This window comes from Arvicanthis niloticus, chromosome 9 (assembly GCF_011762505.2).
Source record: "Arvicanthis niloticus isolate mArvNil1 chromosome 9, mArvNil1.pat.X, whole genome shotgun sequence".
NCBI classification, from domain to species: Eukaryota; Metazoa; Chordata; class Mammalia; order Rodentia; family Muridae; genus Arvicanthis; species Arvicanthis niloticus.
In genome coordinates this window covers 36,746,123-36,751,691 of record NC_047666.1, presented here as the reverse complement: position 1 = coordinate 36,751,691, position 5,569 = coordinate 36,746,123, and positions in this window count along the sequence as shown.

The following is a 5,569-nucleotide window of genomic DNA, read 5'->3' as shown; positions in this document are numbered from 1 at the left end:
CCCACTCCCTTTTTTATCTTCCTCCCATCTCCTCCCGGCATCACTACCTGGCATCTGAAAGGGAGTAAATCATGTGAAGTGAGTGCCTGGCAGGTCTTCTTCAGCCTTTTGGAATAAAGGACTCTTTGCTGGTTCTCGGAGAACCAGTGACAATCCCTCCTCTTACTCTGCTCACTCTGTTGCTGGTCTCACTGCTGTAACAAAACACCCGACCAAAGCAACTCAAGAAAGGAAGGAATGACTGTGGCTCATGGTTTGGGGATGTAGTTTATCATGGAGTCCCCGGCAAGGCATGGCAGCAGGAGCCTGAGGCAGCTGGTCACATCTGTCACAGGAGGCAGAGGGAGATGGATTCAGTGGCATCCTCTCGTGAAGTTCAGTCTAGGACCCCAGGGCAGGGATGCTTCCATCCACATTCAGGGTTAGGTCTTCTCTCCTCAGTTCAGCCTCTCTGGAAAGCTCCCCAAGATGTGCCCACAGGTGAGTGTCCTAGGTGATTCTAAATCCAGATAAGCTATCAGTGAAGATTAGTCAGCCTGAACTCTGTTCAGCGTCTCCTTGTATCTGTTAGGAGCAAAGCATGCAAGCAACAGACTGTGGGGAAAATGAAGTGTGACCAGAAAAAGTCAGGAGAAAAGCAAACCCTTCATACATACAAATACCCTGCTGTGATTCCAAACTTAGGGACAGCTACAGACAACATGCTGTTTTACAGACAAAAACTGTAATAAATAAATAATTATAAATAATACAGTAATTGGCAAAGATTTTACACACACACACACACACACACACACACACACACACGCACGTACATGCACATGCACACGAACACGCACACACATGTGTGCATGCTTAATTTGAGTCTCTTCAAAACCCCTCTAAAGAAAGCATATCTACAGGATTAAACACCTCATCCCTCTGCTTCAGGATACTCTGTCACCTGGCCCTGGTGAACCAATCCATTCTCTTCCCTTGAAAGTCTTATGTTGCTCCTGATAGAGCATCCTCCCACACACCCAGTGTGTCTGTCCTCTTTGAGTCTTTCATAGACAAACCCAAGACATCTCACCATCTATGAAGGTCCTGTCCAATCTCCCAACCACATGATAGGTTCTATCCCCTCTGTAGAAACACTCCCAACAGCTCCAAGCCCTTTGCTTGCCTCCTTCCAAGTTTCCACAGTTCTTAGTTATGAATTATAGTTAGGAGATGCACAGAATACTGTAATGTCTAAAGTAGTGAACTTTTTTTTAAGTAATGAGAATACAGGAATTAGGAAATCAAGTTTTAGTGATTTTCTGGGGTTTTGGTCTTTTTGTTTGTTTTGTTTTTTCAAGATAGGGTTTCTCTGTACAGCCTTAGCTGTCCTGGAACTTGCTCTGTAGACCAGGTTGGCCTTAAACTCATAGATCTTGACTGTCTCTGCCTCCTAAGTGCTCAGATTAAAGGTGTGCACTGCCACCTGGGTTTTTTTTTTTTTTTTTTGTACTTTCTTTTCTGTTTTCTTACCTGAGAAAGAAAGCAACATTTTCCTTCTCTTCCCTTTAAATAATAACAGATGACATAAAACAGACAAAGTGGGCCAGGAGAGAATATCTCTAATGCAAGGGTTCTTAGCCTTCCAAATGCTGTGACCTTTAACACAGTTCCTCATGATGTGAACACCATCCCCGCCCCCAGACCAAACCTACTCCATCTTGGAATCAGACTCCATCTTAAAGGAAAAAAAAAAAAAAAAAAAGCCTGAGAACTTGACCTACAGCTAAACCCAAGTACCAGGAAGGACCCCACTGCCCTTGGCCAGAGTTACTCCCTAGCTACTTTTTTTTTTTTTTTTTTTTTTTTTTTTTTTTCGAGACAGGGTTTCTCTGTGTAGTCCTGGCTGTCCTGGAACTCACTCTGTAGACCAGGCTAGCCCCGAACTCAGAAATCCGCCTGCCTCTGCCTCCCCAGTGCTGGGATTAAAGGCGTGCGCCACCACCGCCCGGCCCTAGCTACTCCTTAGCAACAGTTAATCAAAGCTTAGTCTGATTGTTTCAGATGTACTTTTAGACCCTTCCTGATTGTCTGATAAGGTCTTGCTTCAGAGCATCCACCTGTCAGCTTACAATAGGCATTCGGTTAGATGCTTGCCAGGATAGACACCCCCCCCCCCCGCCCTGATTTGCTCTCATTTTTCTGTAAAACCTTGTCCCAATGAGAGTTCAGGACTGCTTTACATTGGAGTTGGCTCCTTAGTGGTCTTTTGTGGTACATGAATACTTCCTGGAACAATACCCCAACTATTAAATTAGTTTTATTGCTACTTTATAGCTGTAATTTTGTTACTGTTATGAATTGAAATGTTAAATCTGTATTTTGGGATGGTCTTAGGCAACCCCTGTAAAAGGGTTGTTTGACCCTCAAAGGGGTCAAGACCCACAGGTTGAGAACAACTGCTCTAATGGAACAAACTAGAAACAGTACATCATAGAAATAACAAACTATGAAAAAATGTGGGCTTTCTGGGTTTGTTTTTGTTTTGTTTTTAAAGACAGAGAATACAAAAGTGTACAGATTTATATAGTTTTCAATTAAGCAATTTTTAAAATAGCCGTCATATAATAGCTTTGTTATCTTCCTTAGAAATGTTATTTTTGGCTATGTGTGTGACAGCACGCACACATACTTCATGGCACACAGAAAGGTCAGAGGACCTCAGTGGAATCAGCTTTCTCCTTTCCCCTTTATATGGATTCCAGAGATCAAATCAAGGTCGAGAGAAGCACACAGAGAGGAAGCGGTTCTCACTGTGATTTTGTCTATCTATGATTTTTACTTGTTTTAAGAGGTACTTTTAGGGCCAGTGAGATGGCTCAACAGGTAAGCAAGCTTGCTGCCAAGGGCTGACAACCTGAGTTCAGTCTCCAGAACCTGCACAGTAGAAGAGAAGTGATTACCGCACATTGTATTCTGACCTCCACATGAACAAAATAAATAAATGCAAATTTTAAAATATGGTATTTATATACCATGTTTTTTCTGTTATTTTCTGTGATGGATGGTGTTAATTATCAACTTGACAGAATCTAAAATCACCTGGGAGATGGACCTCTGAGCATACCGGTGGGGGATTACCTTGATTACATTAAAATGGGAAGATCTGCCCACTGTGGGTGGCACCATTCCCTAGATGAAAAGCAGAGCTGGGCAACAGCATGCACTAGTCACTTCCTGTTCCCTGACTGTGGGTGTAGTACATCCAGCAACCCTAGGCTCCTATTGGTTGACTTTCCCACTGTGATAGACTGTACCTTCCTTGAACTGTAAGCTACCTTTTTGTCCCTTAAGTTACTTTCATGTTGCAGGAATCTTTGTGGAATAAGCACTCTGACTCTGAGAGTGGAAGAGAGGAGATGTCACCAGGAGACTGAAGCCAAGACATCTTGTGAAATGCCTCAGTCCTGGGTCTAGTTTATATTTTCATTTTAGGCTCTAAACAGTGACCCTGATTTTAGGAATGACATTAAAGAGTCACAGAATTAGGAAAGTTGAGAACCACAGCTCTGAAACCACAAGGATAAACAAGGCAGGTAAGTGAGATTTTACAGAAGCACCAGTCAGCAGGTTGGTAAGGACAATGATCCCTTGTTTCAATTGTCTCTCCAGGTCATCCTATTTAAGGCAGCAAAATCATGTCAGCAAATAGGCAGTACAGGCAGCAATGTAAGTAAACCACTAAATAGACCAATAAATCAGTACCTAATAATTGGTCCTTTCTACCTCATCCTACTTTTTAGGAAGAGTATTTTATCACAATACTAGGAAGGGAAACTAAGATATCATTTTTCTGGACCTGATTACTGGCTGTTGGAAATTGCAGTGAATATCTTTTTAAAATTCAAGCTATCACTTCCTACAAACTCATGATACTTGTGTCAGAATATATCACATTAAAATGGAAGGGGTTTATGAGCTGAGCACACGCCTTTAATCCCAGCACTCCCGAGGCAGAAGCAGGTGGATCTCTGTGGTCTACAAGGTGAGTTCCAGGACAGCTAGAGCTGTTACACAGAGAAAACATCTTGAAAAACCAAAAAAAAAAAAAAAAAAAAAAAAAAAAAAAAAAAAAAAACCCAAACCAGAACAAAACCCAACCCAAAAACAAAAACAAACAAAAACAAAAACAAACAAAACAAAAAAGGAGGACATTGTCTTAGTCAGGGTTTTACTGCTGTGAACAGACACCATGACCAAGGCAAGTCTTATAAAGGACAACATTTAATCGGGGCTGCCTTACAGTTTCAGAGATTCAGTCCATTATCATCAAGGTGGGAACATGGCAGCATCCAGGCAGGCATGATACAGGATGAGCTGAGAGTTCTAGATCTTCATCTGAAGGCTACTAGTGGAAGACTGACTTCCAGGCAGCTAGGATGAAGGTCTTAAAGCCCACACCCACAGTGATACACCTACTCCAACAAGGCCACAACTTCTAATAGTGCCATTCTCTGGGACAAGCATATACAAACCATCACAGGGTTTAAATGTATATAAACCCACAGCAAGTTTAAAAGATTCTGCCAAACTTCAGTTGTTTTTCTAGCTTCAAATAAATACCTATAAAGGGTTTTATTAAACAGCTTTCAAAATACAAGGTAGAAGTATTAAGTTATTTTAGTTTTTTTTTCCAGGCCTTCACCAAGTTTCTTGATATTTAATGCAGACATATATTGAATAAAGTCTCACTAAAATGCTTCTGACTTTTTTCTTCCTATTTGGGTAATGCTACAGATTCTAAACCCTAACTGAAGCTCTGGGCTAAAGATAAGGCTTCAGATTGGCTGAGAGGCTAAAACACAAGACATCAGAGCTGCCAAGGTGGTCATGGGTTATTTAGGATGCACAGAGGGGCTTTGGAAAAGGCCCCACCAGTTATTCTTTCAATGTTGGGAAAACCTAAATGTTTTCTATTTCACCTGTGAAATCACTAAGCTGGCCAACACCCACGTCTCATCTATTTCTAAATATAAGAGCCGTAAAGGGGTAACTGTAGTGAAATGCATATGCTCACACTATCCTAACTCCAATGCTATTTATGTAAGTGTATGGCCGCCATGCCTGCTGTCAACAGCTTCATGAGTTACAGGAGCTGTTTAAACTCCTCTGGCTTGGTCCTCTAAGAAAGCTTTGCAGGCTCAAAAAGTCAATTGTGGTTGCCTTCTCTGAGCTCCTAAGGAATTAATAAAATACATGTTCATTTCTTTCTTTCTAAATGTTCTCATCTACTTATAAGCAAACCAAACAACTGCCGCTGGAGAGGTGGCTCAGAGGTTAAGAGTACTTCCTGCTCTTTTGGAAGACAGTTCACAACCACCTGTAACTCCAGCTACAGGAGTCGATGTCCTCTTCTGGCCTCAGTGGGCACTGCATGCATGTGGCATCTCTCCCTTCCCACCCTCTCTCAGACACACACACACACACACACACACACACACACACACACACCCCATCCATGTAAACATCATTTTCTTGGACTCCTTTTTACTGTTGTAGTAACAAAAAAAATGTGTCATATAGACAGAAC